At 55.2% G+C, this 14,808-nt stretch overlaps 1 protein-coding gene across 2 annotated transcripts in view; it reads right to left on the reverse strand.

Moving 5' to 3' along the window:
* Positions 1 to 12,854, reverse strand: part of xpnpep1 (X-prolyl aminopeptidase (aminopeptidase P) 1, soluble) — an 86,795-nt gene extending 73,941 nt beyond the window's left edge. Inside the window, exon 1 of one of the 2 annotated variants that reach the window (XM_038821853.1) lies at positions 12,772 to 12,854. The gene's annotated coding sequence lies outside the window, so the exon portion shown is untranslated. The remainder of the gene's footprint in view (positions 1 to 12,771) is intronic. The other variant, XM_038821852.1, reaches the window with a different exon arrangement.
* Positions 12,855 to 14,808: the final 1,954 nt, after the last annotated feature.

A 14,808-nucleotide genomic window follows, 5' to 3' on the forward strand; every position in this document is an offset into this window, starting at 1 on the left:
GTTGACCGTGAGTGCGTGCTGAGATGGGCGAAGAAGGAAAGGAGCAGCAGGTGGGAGAATGCGGACATTAGGATCTATCAGGACTGGAGCGCGGAGGTGGCGAAGAGAAGGGCTGGCTTCAATCAGGCGAAGAAAGTGCTTCACAGGAAGGGAGTGAAGTTTGACCTGTTACAGCCGACTCGCCTTTGGGACACTTACAAGGACCGCCAGCTCTACTTTGACTCTCCGGGGAGGCCTGGGCTTTTGAACAGGCAGAGAAATTGGACTCGAACTGAGGACTGAGGGGCTGGGGAATGATGTACATTGTCCGGAGGCTTTGTCCTCCTTGGTATCCTTTCGTTTTTATTGGCTGTGTTTGATGTCGCTTTTTTGTTGCTCTGCTTCTTCGTTTTTAGGGGCTATTTATTTACTGTGGTGCTTTTTAGTTTTTTCCAGTGGTGGAGGGTTGGGGAGCTGTTTGCAGTCCCGCTAGATCATGTGCCCGTCTTTTTCCCGCATGTTGGGCTGGGGCGTCGGGGTTCGGGATGGAAGCACGGGCTTTCTTCCCACGCTGGAGGAATTGGGGGTGGTTGCGTTGCATCGGGGGGGGGAAAGAGTAGGGGGGGGATACCGGGTTGCTGCTGCAGGGGCCGTAGGGAAACCGCTGGTGATGGTGGGGGGGGGGGGGGGGGGTCTGCCACTGTGGGGAACGGGCCTGGGGGATTCCCTGGGCACGTGGTGAGCCGAGGGAGAGCTATGGCTGATCGGCGCAGAGGGAGGGGGAAGACCCCCCAGATTCGGCTGGTCACATGGAACGTGAGGGGGCTGAATGGACCGGTGAAGCGGTCCCGGATCTTGGCACGCCTGAGGGGGCTGGGAGCAGATGTAGCTATGCTCCAGGAGACGCACCTTAAGATGGCGGATCAGGTGAGGCTGAGAAGAGGCTGGGTAGGGCAGGTGTTTCACTCAGGGCTCGATGCGAAGAATCGAGGGGTGCCGATCTTATTCTGGAAGAGCTTGTCGTTTGTTGCGTCTAATGTGGTGGCGGACAGCGCAGGTAGATATGCAATGGTGAGTGGTAGACCTCAGGGGGAGCGGGTGGTTCTGGTCAATGTGTACGCCCCCAACTGGGACGATGCTGGCTTCATGCGGCGTATGCGGAGCCAGATCCCGGACCTGGAGACAGGGGGGTTTGATCCTGGGTGGGGACTTTAATACGGTGCTGGATCCGGCTCTGGATCGCTCGAAGTCTAGGACAGTTAAGAGGCCGGCGGCGGCCTCTGTGCTGAGGGGGCTCATGGATCAGATGGGAGGGGTAGACCCTTGGAGGTTCTTGAAGCCGGGGGGGGTAGGGAGTTCTCCTTTTTCTCCCACGTCCACAAGGCTTATTCCCGGATTGACTTTTTTGTCCTCAGCAGGGCGCTGATCCCGAGAGTGGTGGGGGCGGAGTATTCGGCGATAGCCATATCTGACCACGCCCCGCATTCGGTAGACCTGGAGCTGGGGGAGGGGAAGGATCAGCGCCCGCTGTGGAGGTTAGATGTGGGGCTTCTGGCAGAGGAGGAAGTGTGTGGTCGGGTCCGTAGGGGTATAGAGGGGTATGTGGAAGCCAATGACACCGGAGAGGTGCAAGTTGGGGTGGTTTGGGAAGCGCTGAAGGCAGTAGTTAGAGGGGGTACAGGAAGAGGATCGAGAGAGAGAAGCTGGTGGAGGAAATGGTAAGGGTGGATAGGAGGTATGCGGATGTCCCGGAGGAGGGGCTTTTGAGGAAGCGGCGCAGTCTCCAAGCGGAGTTCGATATACTGACCACCCGGAAGGCGGAGGCGCAGTGGAGGAGGGCGCAGGGGACGGAATATGAGTACGGGGAGAAGGCAAGTCGGATGCTGGCCCACCAGCTCCGGAAGCGGGAGGCAGCGAGAGAGATAGGGGGAGTCATAGATGCAGGAGGGAACTTGGTGCGGGGTGGCAGGGACATCAATTGGGTGTTCCGATCCTTTTACGAGGGGCTGTACCAGGCAGTGCCCCCTAGGGAGGCGAGCGGAATGGACCGCTTTATGGATAGGCTGGAGTTCCCAAGAGTAGAGGATGAGCGGGTGGAGGGTCTGGGGGTCCCAATTGAGTTGGAGGAGCTGATGGAGGCGATGGGAAGTACGCAGACAGGGAAAGCGCCGGGACCTGATGGGTTCCCGGTGGAATTTTACAAGAAGTTTTCAGATCTGCTGGACCCGCTGCTTGCAAGGACCCTGAACAAGGCGAGGGAGCGGGGGCCCTGCCCCCGACGATGTCTAGGGCAATCATCTCTTTGATCCTGAAGCGGGACTAGGACCCCCCTCCAGTGTGGGTCCTATAGGCCGACCTCGCTCCTTAACGTGGACGCAAAGTTGTTGGCAAAGGTACTGTCCAGAAGGGTGGAAGATGTGGTCCCGATGGTTATCCATGAGACCAAACGGGGTTTGTGAAGGGGAGGCAGCTGAATGTCAATGTACGGCGGCTTCTTAATATTATGATGATGGCGCCGGTGGCTGGGGAGGCGGAAATAGTAGCATCGATGGATGTGGAGAAAGCTTTTGACAGGGTGGAGTGGAGCTACCTGTGGGAAATGCTGAGGAGGTTTGGGTTTGGTGAGAGATTCATCAGCTGGGTGAGGTTGCTGTACAGCTCCCCGGTGGCGAGTGTGGTGATGAACGGGAGGAGGTCGGAGGACTTCCGGCTTTCCCGGGGGACGAGGCAGGGGTGCCCCTTGTCTCCCCTGCTCTTCGTGTTGGCGATTGAGCCCTTGGCCAGGGCGCTGAGGGATTCGAAGAACTGGAGGGGAATTGTGTGTGTGGGGGGGGGGGGAGCACCAGTTGTCGCTGTACGCGAATGATTTACTGTTGTACGTCGCGGATCCGGCTGGGGGGATGCCAAAGGTGTTGAAGATACTTGGGGACTTCTCGGGCTACAAGCTCAACGTGGGGAAAAGTGAGCTGTTTGTGCTGCACCTGGGGGACCAGGAGAGGGAGATAGGGGAGCTCCCGTTGAAGAGGGCGGAGAGGAGCTTTAGATATCTTGGGGTCCAGATAGCTAGGAACTGGGAGCCCTGCACCGGCTTAACTTTTCGAAGCTGGTGGAACAGATGGAGGAAGAGTTCAGGTGGTGGGACGCGCTGCCGCTTTCGTTGGCGGGCAGGGTCCAGTCGGTTAAAATGACAGTGCGCCGGAGGTTTTTGTTTCTTTTCCAATGCCTCCCCATATTGATTCCGAAGGCTTTTTTCAAAAGGGTGAATAAGGGTATTCTGGGGTTTGTGTGGGCGCGGAAGGCCCCGAGAGTAAGGAGGGTATTCCTGGAGCGAAGAAGGGAGGCAGGCGGTTTGGCGCTGCCCAACCTGTGTGGGTATTACTGGGCTGCAAATGTGGCAATGATTCGCAGGTGGGTGATGGAGGGGGAGGGTGCCGCATGGAAGAGGCTGGAGGTGGCGTCCTGTGTGGGTACGAGTTTGGGAGCATTGGTGACAGTCCCGCTGCCGCTGCCCCCGGCAAGGTATTCCACGAGTCCAGTGATGGTGGCGTCCCTCACAATTTGGGGGCAGTGGAGGCGGTACAGGGGGGGGGAGGTGAAGGCCTCAGCGTGGGCCCCGATACGGGGCAACCACCGGTTTGCACCAGGGAGAATGGATGGTGGGTTTTTGAGTTGGCATAGGGCAGGCATCAGGCGGATGGGAAGTTTGCCTCGATGGGAAGTTTGCGACTTTAGAGGAGTTGGAGGGGAAGTGGGGCCTCCCCCCTGGGAATGCTTTCAGGTAGATGCAGATTAGGACATTTGTTAAGCGGCAGGTGGTGGAGTTCCCACTGCTGCCACCTAGGGGGGTGCAGGATAGGGTGCTCTCGGGGACGTGGGTCGGTGAAGGGAGGACCTCGGCGATTTATCAGATGATGCAGGAAGAGGAGGAGGCCTCGGTGGAGGAGCTGAAAGTGAAGTGGGAGGAGGAGCATGGGGAAGAGATCGGCGATGGGACGTGGGGGGACGCCCTGGGGAGGGTGAACTCGTCCTCTTCTTGCGCACGGCTCAGCTTAATTCAGCTGAAGGTGCTGCATAGGGCGCACATGACTGGGGCCAGGATGAGCCGGTTCTTTGGGGGAAGAGGACAGGTGTGGGAGGTGTAACGCTGTGGAATTGGGCAGAACAGCAAACGTCTGATCTCTGCTGCTTCACCTTGAGGAGGCATAAGCAGAGTTGGCCCGGTGTACGCTATCTGAGGAAGAGCCACAGTAATAGAGGAGCAGACAGCCAGTCAACCTGTTCACACTCCCAGTGGCCCATGTTATACAATCAGGGACGGTCCACGAGAGGCGTGTGTGCTCGCGGAGAGAGAGCGAGAGAGTATGTGCATTTGTATGTGAGCGACTGAGTGGTGGGGAGGACATGGGAGTAGGTAAAACACACTTAGAAACTAAAATATATTCAAAAGTGTGCTCTTAGGACTTTATATCTCCAGCTCCTAGCTGCATCATGTACATAGAATCCCTACAGTGCAGGAGGAGGCCATTTGGCCCATCGAGGTTGCATCAACCCTCTGATGAGCACCCTACCCTAGGTCAACTCCCCTGCCCTAACCCCACCTAATTTGCACATCTTTGGACGGCAAGGGACAATTTATCATGGGCAATCCACCTAACCTGCACATCTTTGGACTGTGGGGGAGACCAGAGCACCCAGAGGAAACCCACGCAGACGCGTGGAAAATGTGCAAACTCCACTCACAGACAGTCACCCAAGGCAGCAATCGAACCCGGGGGTCCCTGGCATTGAGGTAGCAGTGCTAACCGCTGTGCCACTGCGCCGCCTGCAGTAGTGACTTCTTTGGCCGCAGCCTAGTGAGAGATGGGATGAGAGTGACTGCCCTCAACAACAAAACAGCATTTGACCAAACAAAGTATCAAGGAGCCTTTGTCAGAACAAAGTCAATGGTATCGGGGAAAACTCTCCACTAGTTGGAGTCATGTCGAGCGCAAAGGAAGATGGTTGTGGCTGATGGAGGCCAATCACCTCATCCTCAGGTCATTGCTACAGGAGTGCCTCAGGGTCGTGACCAAGGCCAACCGTCTTCAGCTGCTTCATCAATGACCTTCCCTCCAGTATAAGGTCAGAAATGGGCTGTTTGCTGATGATTGAGCAATGTTCAGACCCATTCGCATTATGGAAGCAATTTGCACCCACATGCAGCAGGTTCTGCATAACATCCAAGCTTGGGCAGAAATTGGCAAAAAAATATTCCTATCACACATAAAAACATAGGAGATAGGATCTGGAGTAGCTCGTTGAGTCTGCCCCGCTGTTTAACAAGATCATGGTCCACCATTGACCTCAACTCTGCTTGCCCATTTTATTAACCCCATAATCCAATAATTCCCTCAGATACCAAGAAATCTATTAATCTGGAATATACTTTTTAAAGAGTACCTAATTCATTTTTTCCAATAAGGGGCAATTTAGAGTGGCCAATCCACCTACCCTGCAGATCTTTGGGTTGTGGGGGCGAAACCCACGCAAACACGGGAAGAATGTGCAAACTCCACACGGACAGTGACCCAGAGCCGGGATCGAACCTGGGACCTCAGCGCCGTGATGCAGCAGTGCTAACCACTGTGCTGCCGTGCTGCCCCTGTTTTGAATATACTTAACGACTCAGCGTCTCTCGATAGAGAATTCTAAAACTTCAAAACGTTGTGTGTGAAGCAATGTTTTCTAAATTCAGACCTTAAAGGCTGGTCCCTTGTTTTGAGGATGTGACCCCATGTTCTACACCCTTTAGCAATTATCCTGGCAAGCCCCTTAAGAAATGTGTTTCAATGAGACCGCCTCTCATTTGTCTATACTTTGGAGAACATAAACCTTGCCTACTCAATCTCTCCTCATAGGACAATCCCTTCATCACAAGAGCCAGTCTAGTAAACCATTGCTGCACACCCTCTAGGTAAGTGTTTCCTTTCTCAGGTTAGGAGGCCAAAGCTGCAAACCGTTCTGTAGATGTGTTTTCACTAATGTCCTGTATAATTGTAGTCAGACTTCCTTACTTCAAGTGGTGCCATGATATGCAGACACACACAATGGTATACAGACAAGCAGCTAATGGACACAGAGAACAGGACATGACCAATAATCAGGCAGGACACTGAGGGGTGGGAATTTGACTATAAAAGACACGAGGCACTCACACTCCGCTTCTTTCCACTGATGAACATCTGGAAAGTCAGTCAAGGGTGTTGTTACAATATCACAACCACGTGGCTAAGAGCTAGTCTGGTTCAGTCAGACAGAGTAACCACACTTAAGTTAGCAGAGAGTCGAACTCACAGAGAACTGTGCTATTAGTTCAATAAACCTGATTGAACTAACTTCAAGGTCTGGAGTATTTTTCTGATCTAAGCTGCATGCAGTTGCAGCCAGTGTTAGACCAGTGTACCTAGCACGACAGGTGGCACAGTGGTTAGCACTGTTGCCTCACAGAGGCACGGACCCAGGTTCGATTCTGGCCTCGGGTGACTGTGTGGAGTTTGCACTTTCTCCCCGTGTCTGCGTGGGTTTCCTCTGGGTGCTCCGGTTTCCTCACACAGTCCAAAGTTGTGCAGGTTAGGTGGGTTGGCTATGATCTATGGAGAAGGTTACGGGGACAGGGTATGTAAGTAGGCCATGGTGGAGTGCTCTTTTGGTGAGCCGGTGCAGACTCAATGGGCCGAGTGGCCTCCTCCTGCATTATAGGGAGTCTAAGTATTACTCCTGTACTCCAATTGTTTTGTCAGAAATGTCAATGCGTTATTTGTAGCAGGTATATGGGAACACCACTACCACCTGGTGGTTCCCCTCCAAAGCACTGGCCATCCATCCTGACTTGGAGATGTATCGCTGTTACTTCACTGTTGCTGGGTCCATATCCTGGAACTCCCTCCCAAACAGCACTGTGGGTCTACACACCACAGGGAGTGCAGAAGTTCAAGAAGGCAGCTCACCACGACCTTCTCAAGGGCAATTAAGGTCGGGCAATAAATGCTGGTCTCGCTAATGAAAAGGGTATGACAGTGAAGAGAAAAGTGAGTGAGTGAGGGCAAGTGAGTGAGTGAGGGTCAGTGAGTGAGTGAGGGTCAGTGAGTGAGTGAGGATCAGTGAGTGAGTGAGGGTCAGTGTGAGGGTCGGTGAGTTAGTGAGGGTCAGTGAGCGAGCGAGCGCGGGTCAGTGAGGGAGCGCGGGTCGGTGAGCGAGCGCGGGTCGGTGAGCGAGCGAGCGCGGGTCGGTGAGCGAGCGAGGGTCGGTGAGCGAGCGAGCGAGGGTCGGTGAGCGAGCGAGCGCGGGTCAGTGAGCGAGCGAGCGCGGGTCAGTGAGCGAGCGAGCGCGGGTCAGTGAGCGAGCGAGCGCGGGTCAGTGAGCGAGCGAGCGCGGGTCAGTGAGCGAGCGAGCGCGGGTCAGTGAGCGAGCGCGGGTCGGTGAGCGAGCGAGCGTGGGTCGGTGAGCAAGCGAGGGTCGGTGAGCGAGCGAGCGCGGGTCAGTGAGCGAGCGAGCGCGGGTCAGTGAGCGAGCGCGGGTCGGTGAGCGAGCGAGCGTGGGTCGGTGAGCAAGCGAGGGTCGGTGAGCGAGCGAGCGTGGGTCGGTGAGCGAGCGAGCGTGGGTCGGTGAGCGAGCGAGCGTGGGTCGGTGAGCGAGCGAGCGTGGTCGGTGAGCGAGCGAGCGTGGGTCGGTGAGCGAGCGAGCGTGGGTCGGTGAGCGAGCGAGCGTGGGTCGGTGAGCGAGCGAGCGTGGGTCGGTGAGCGAGCGAGCGTGGGTCGGTGAGCGAGCGAGCGTGGGTCGGTGAGCGAGCGAGCGTGGGTCGGTGAGCGAGCGAGCGTGGGTCGGTGAGCGAGCGAGCGTGGGTCGGTGAGCGAGCGAGCGTGGGTCGGTGAGCGAGCGAGCGTGGGTCGGTGAGCGAGCGAGCGTGGGTCGGTGAGCGAGCGAGCGTGAGCCGTGAGCGAGCGAGCGTGGGCCGGTGAGCGAGCGAGCGTGGGCCGGTGAGCGAGCGAGCGTGGGTCGGTGAGCGAGCGAGCGTGGGTCGGTGAGCGAGCGAGCGTGGGTCGGTGAGCGAGCGAGCGTGGGTCGGTGAGCGAGCGAGCGTGGGTCGGTGAGCGAGCGAGCGTGGGTCGGTGAGCAAGCGAGGGTCGGTGAGCGAGCGAGCGTGGGTCGGTGAGCGAGCGAGCGTGGGTCGGTGAGCGAGCGAGCGTGGGTCGGTGAGCGAGCGAGCGTGGGTCGGTGAGCGAGCGTGGGTCGGTGAGCGAGCGAGGGTCAGTAAGTGAGCGCTGGTCAGTGAGTGAGCACGGGTCATTGAATGAGTGCGGGTCAGTGAGCGCGAGTCAGTCAGTGAGTGAGCGAGGGTCGGTCAGTGAGTGAGCGAGGGTCGGTCACTGAGTGAGCGAGGGTCGGTCAGTGAGTGAGCGAGAGTCAGTCAGTGAGTGAGCGAGGGTCAGTCAGTGAGTGAGCGAGGGTCAGTCAGTGAGTGAGCGAGGGTCAGTCAGTGAGTGAGTGAGGGTCAGTCAGTGAGTGAGCGAGGGTCAGTCAGTGAGTGAGCGAGGGTCAGTCAGTGAGTGAGCGAGGTTCAGTCAGTGAATGAGCGAGGGTCAGTCAGTGAGTGAGCGAGGGTCAGTCAGTGAGTGAGCGAGGGTCAGTCAGTGAGTGAGCGGGGGTCAGTCAGTGAGTGAGCGAGGGTCAGTCAGTCAGTGAGCGAGGGTCAGTCAGTGAGTGAGCGAGGGTCAGTCAGTGAGTGAGCAAGGGTCAGAGTGAGGGAGTGAGGGTCAGTGAGTGAGTGAGGGTCAGTGAGTGAGGGTCAGTGAGTGAGGGTCAGTGAGTGAGTGAACGAGGGTTAGTGAGCGAGGGTCAGTCAGTGAGCGAGGGTCAGAGTGAGTGAGGGTCAGTGAGAGTGAGCGTCAGTGAGAGTGAGCGTCAGTGAGAGTGAGCGTCAGTGAGAGTGAGCGTCAGTGAGAGTGAGCGTCAGTGAGAGTGAGCGTCAGTGAGAGTGAGCGTCAGTGAGAGTGAGCGTCAGTGAGAGTGAGCGTCAGTGAGAGTGAGCGTCAGTGAGAGTGAGCGTCAGAGTGAGCGAGCGTCAGAATGAGTGTGAGGGTCAGTGAGTGAGTGTGTGAGGGTCAGTGAGTGAGTGTCAGTCAGTGAGAGGGTCAGAGTGAGTGAGGGTCAGTGAGAGTGAGCGTCAGTCAGTGAGCAAGTGAGGGTGAGTGAGTGAGGGTCAGTGAGTGAGTGAGTGAGGGTCAGTCAGTGAGTGAGGGTCAGTCAGTGAGTGAGGGTCAGTGTGAGTGAGGGTCAGTCAGTGAGCGAGGGTCAGAGTGAGTGAGGGTCAGTGAGAGTGAGCGTCAGTCAGTGAGCGAGTGAGGGTCAGTGAGTGAGTGAGGGTCAGTGAGAGTGAGGGTCAGTGAGTGAGTGAGGGTCAGTGAGTGAGGATCAGTGAGTGACTGAGTGAAAGTCAGTCAGTGACTGAGTGAAAGTCAGTCAGTCAGTGAGTGAGGAGTCAGTCAGTCAGTGAGGAGTCAGTCAGTCAGTGAGTGGCCAAAGCACTGGCCATCCATCCTGACTTGGAGATGTATCGCTGTTACTTCACTGTTGCTGGGTCCATAGTGAGGGTCAGTAAGTGAGCGCTGGTCAGTGAGTGAGCACGGGTCATTGAATGAGTGCGGGTCAGTGAGCGCGAGTCAGTCAGTGAGTGAGCGAGGGTCGGTCAGTGAGTGAGCGAGGGTCGGTCACTGAGTGAGCGAGGGTCGGTCACTGAGTGAGCGAGGGTCGGTCAGTGAGTGAGCGAGAGTCAGTCAGTGAGTGAGCGAGGGTCAGTCAGTGAGTGAGCGAGGGTCAGTCAGTGAGTGAGTGAGGGTCAGTCAGTGAGTGAGCGAGGGTCAGTCAGTGAGTGAGCGAGGGTCAGTCAGTGAGTGAGCGAGGGTCAGTCAGTGAGTGAGCGAGGTTCAGTCAGTGAATGAGCGAGGGTCAGTCAGTGAGTGAGCGAGGGTCAGTCAGTGAGTGAGCGAGGGTCAGTCAGTGAGTGAGCGAGGGTCAGTCAGTGAGTGAGCGAGGGTCAGTCAGTCAGTGAGCGAGGGTCAGTCAGTGAGTGAGCGAGGTCAGTCAGTGAGTGAGCAAGGGTCAGAGTGAGGGTGAGGGTCAGTGAGTCAGTGTGAGGGTCAGTGAGTCAGTGTGAGGGTCAGTGAGTGAGGGTCAGTGAGTCAGTGAACGAGGGTTAGTGAGCGAGGGTCAGAGTGAGCGAGGGTCAGAGTGAGCGAGGGTCAGAGTGAGCGTCAGTGAGAGTGAGCGTCAGAGTGAGTGAGCGTCAGTGAGAGAGCGTCAGAGTGAGAGAGCGTCAGTGAGAGTGAGCGTCAGAGTGAGAGAGCGTCAGTGAGAGTGAGCGTCAGTGAGAGTGAGCGTCAGAGTGAGTGAGCGTCAGAGTGAGCGAGCGTCAGAATTAGTGAGTGAGGGTCAGTGAGTCAGTGTGAGGGTCAGTGAGTCAGTGTGAGTCAGTGAGAGGTCAGAGTGAGTGAGGGTCTTGAGAGTGAGCGTCAGTCAGTGAGCGTGAGGGAGTGAGTGAGGCAGTGAGTGAGTGAGTGAGGGTCAGTCAGTGAGTGAGGGTCAGTCAGTGAGTGAGGGTCAGTGTGAGTGAGGGTCAGTCAGTGAGCGAGGGTCAGAGTGAGTGAGGGTCAGTGAGAGTGAGCGTCAGTCAGTGAGCGAGTGAGGGTCAGTGAGTGAGTGAGGGTCAGTGAGAGTGAGGGTCAGTGAGTGAGTGAGGGTCAGTGAGTGAGGATCAGTGAGTGACTGAGTGAAAGTCAGTCAGTGACTGAGTGAAAGTCAGTCAGTCAGTGAGTGAGGAGTCAGTCAGTCAGTGAGTGAGAGTCAGTCAGTGAGTGAGGAGTCAGTCAGTCAGTGAGTGAGAGTCAGTCAGTCAGTGAGTGAGAGTCAGTCAGTCAGTGAGTGAGAGTCAGTCAGTCAGTGAGTGAGGAGTCAGTCAGTGAGTGAGGAGTCAGTCAGTCAGTGAGTGAGAGTCAGTCAGTCAGTGAGCGAGAGTCAGTCAGTCAGTGAGCGAGAGTCAGTCAGTCAGTGAGCGAGAGTCAGTCAGTCAGTGAGCAAGGGTCAGTCAGTGAGCGAGGGTCAGTCAGTGAGCGAGGGTCAGTCAGTGAGCGAGGGTCAGAGTGAGTGAGGGTCAGTGAGAGTGAGTGAGGGTCAGTGAGTGAGTGAGGATAAGTCAGTGAGTGAGGGTCAGTCAGTGAGTGAGGGTCAGTCAGTGAGTGAGGGTCAGTCAGTGAGTGAGGGTCAGTCAGTCAGTGAGCGAGTGAGGGTCAGTGAGTGAGGGTCCAGTCAGTCAGTCATTGAGTGAGGGTCCAGTCAGTCAGTGAGTGAGGGTCCAGTCAGTCAGTGAGCGAGTGAGGGTCAGTGAGTGAGGGTCCAGTCAGTCAGTCAGTCAGTGAGCGAGTGAGTGAGGGTCCAGTCAGTCAGTCAGTCAGTGAGGGTCCAGTCAGTCAGTCAGTCAGTGAGCGAGTGAGTGAGGGTCCAGTCAGTCAGTCAGTCAGTGAGGGTCCAGTTAGTCAGTCAGTGAGTGAGGGTCCAGTCAGTCAGTGAGCAAGTGAGGGTCAGTCAGTCAGTGAGTGAGGGTCAGTCAGTGAGGGTCCAGTCAGTCAGTCAGTGAGAAGTGAGTGAGGGTCCAGTCAGTCAGTCAGTCAGTGAGTGAGGGTCAGTCAGTCAGTGAGAAGTGAGTGAGGGTCCAGTCAGTCAGTCAGTCAGTGAGTGAGGGTCAGTCAGTCAGTGAGTGAGGATCAGTGAGTGAAGGTCAGTCAGTGAGTGAGTGAGGGTCAGTGAGTGAGTGAGGGTCAGTGAGTGAGTGAGGGTCAGTCAGTGAGTGAGGGTCAGTCAGTGAGCGAGGGTCAGTCAGTGAGCGAGGGTCAGTCAGTGAGCGAGGGTCAGTCAGTGAGCGAGGGTCAGAGTGAGTGAGGGTCAGTGAGAGTTAGTGAGGGTCAGTGAGTGAGTGAGGATCAGTGAGTGAGTGAGGGTCAGTCAGTGAGTGAGGGTCAGTCAATGAGTGAGGGTCAGTCAGTCAGTGAGCGAGTGAGGGTCAGTGAGTGAGGGTCCAGTCAGTCAGTCAGTCAGTGAGTGAGGGTCCAGTCAGTCAGTCAGTGAGTGAGGGTCCAGTCAGTCAGTCAGTGAGTGAGGGTCCAGTCAGTCAGTGAGTGAGGATCCAGTCAGTCAGTCAGTCAGTGAGGGTCAGTCAGTGAGTGAGGTCAGTCAGTCAGTGAGCGAGTGAGGGTCATTGAGTGAGGGTCCAGTCAGTCAGTGAGCGAGTGAGGGTGGGTGGGTCAGTCAGTCAGCGAGCGAGTGAGTGAGTGAGGGTCCAGTCAGTCAGTGAGCGAGTGAGGGTGGGTGGGTCAGTCAGTCAGCGAGCGAGTGAGTGAGGGTCCAGTCAGTCAGTGAGGGTCAGTGAGTGAGGGTCCAGTCAGTCAGTGAGGGTCAGTGAGTGAGGGTCCAGTCAGGCAGTGAGGGTCAGTGAGTGAGGGTCCAGTCAGGCAGTGAGGGTCAGTGAGTGAGGATCAGTGAGTGAAGGTCAGTCAGTCAGTGAGTGAGGGTCAGTGAGTGAGGGTCCAGTCAGGCAGTGAGGGTCAGTGAGTGAGGGTCCAGTCAGGCAGTGAGGGTCAGTGAGTGAGGATCAGTGAGTGAGGGTCAGTCAGTCAGTGAGTGAGGATCAGTGAGTGAAGGTCAGTCAGTGAGTGAGTGAATGCTCAATGCCCCCGCCGGGCTCCCTCCCCCCCGGGTACCCACCTGATTCCGGTCTCTGCTGTGATTTGATTCACCGCCTGGGCGCCGCCATTTGTAAATTACGTCACTTATCGGTGAGCCGGCGATTCTGCGATTGGACGCATGCGCGTTTAGTGCTCATAAGCAGCAGACCTGCGCATGCGCTAGGAAACCCCTCAAGGAGCAGAAACCCCATCAGCTGTCAAATTAACATCTTTAATGGAATGGACATTATTTCAATCATGGAGTTCTACTAATTCTTTCACCAATGAGAGAATGAACACTTCTCACTGGAATAGCTGCATAAAACTTTCCATCTCCAAAGATGTGCAGGTTAGGTGAATTGGCCATGCAAAATCCCCCTTAGTGTCCAGGAGTTTAGGTGCAGTTACTGGGTTACGGTGGAAGGGTAGGGCAGTGGGCATGCGTAAGGTGAGCTTTCCAAGACTCGGTGCAGTCTCGATGGGCTGAATAGCCTCCTTCTGCACTTTTTATGATTCTGTGTAAAACAAACCAAGAAATATAAATATAAATGTCCAGGATTGTAACTTGTACATTGACATAAAATGAATGTCTAATTGGGAGCTGTTTTCTCCTGAATTTCAAAGGTAGGTTTATGTCTATTCAAGGAAAATGCACTGCTGAAGTAGCCCTTCTCTGTCTGCTCCAACACAGTGACATGGTGGAACAGTGGTCAGCACTGCTGCCTCACAACGCCAGGGACCCGGGTTCGATTCCAACCTCGGGTGACTGTGTGGAGTTTTATGTCCTCCCTGTATCTGCGTGGGTTTCCTCCGGGTGCTCCGGTTTCCTCCCACAGTTCAAAAACGGTGGATTGGCCATGCTAAATTACCCCTTCGGGTAGTTTTCGTAGGAATAGGGCAGTGGATTGGGCCTAGGTAGGGTGGTCTTTCAAAGGGTCAGTGCAGACTCGATGGGCCAAATGGCCTCCTTCTGTACTGTAGGATTCTATGATTCTATGACACATGAAAAACACCTGACCTACATACCTAATCACATTTGCCAGCACTTGGCCCATAGCCTTGAATGTTATGATGTGGCAAGTGCCCATCCAGATACTTTTTGATTTGATTTGATTTATTGTCACATGTATTGTCACACCGAAGTACGGTGAAAAGTATTTTTCTGCGGCCGAGGGAATGTACACAGTACATACATAGTAGACAAATAGAATAATCAACAGAGTACATTGACAAATGGTACATCGACAAACAGTGATTGGTTACAGTGCGGAACAAGGGTCCAAACAAAGCAAATACATGAGCAAGAGCAGCAAATGGTGTCATGAATAGTGTTCTTACAGGGAACAGATCAGTCCGAGTGGGAGTCGTTGAGGAGTCTTGTAGCTGTAGGGAAGAAGCTGTTCCTATGTCTGGATGTGCGGGTCTTCAGGCTTCTGCACCTTTTGCCTGATGGAAGGGTCTGGAAGAGGGCAAAGCCTGGGTGTGAGGGGTCTCTGATAATGCTATCTGTTTTCCTGAGGCAGCGAGAGGTGTAGACAGAATCAATGTGGGGGTGGCAAGCTTGTGTGAAGCGTTGGGCTGAGTTCACCACACTCTGCAGTTTCTTGCGATCTTGGACTGAGCAGTTGCCATACCAAGCTGTGATGCAGCCGGATAAAATGTTCTCTATCGCGCATCTGTCGAAGTTTATAAGAGTCGATGCAGATATGCCAAATTTCTTTAGCTTCCGTAGGAAGCAGAGACGTTGCTGGGCTTTCTTGACTGTTGCATCAACGTGAGTGGACCAGGACAGACTGTTGGTGATGGTGACCCTCGTGAACTTAAAGCTATCAACCATCTACACTTCGGAGTCATTGATGCAGACGTGAGTGTGAGTCATGCGATGCTTCCTGAAATCGATGATCAGTTCCTTGGTCTTTCGGACATTTAGCGAGAGGTTGTTTTCGGTACACCATGCAACCAAGTGATTTATCTCCCTCTTGTAGTCTGATTCGTCGTTGTTTGAGATACGGCCCACCTCAGTCGTATCATCCGCAAACTTATAGATTGAGTTGGAATTAAGTCTTGCCACACAGCC

The sequence above is a fragment of the Scyliorhinus canicula genome, chromosome 16 (genome assembly GCF_902713615.1).
Source record: "Scyliorhinus canicula chromosome 16, sScyCan1.1, whole genome shotgun sequence".
NCBI classification, from domain to species: domain Eukaryota; kingdom Metazoa; phylum Chordata; class Chondrichthyes; order Carcharhiniformes; family Scyliorhinidae; genus Scyliorhinus; species Scyliorhinus canicula.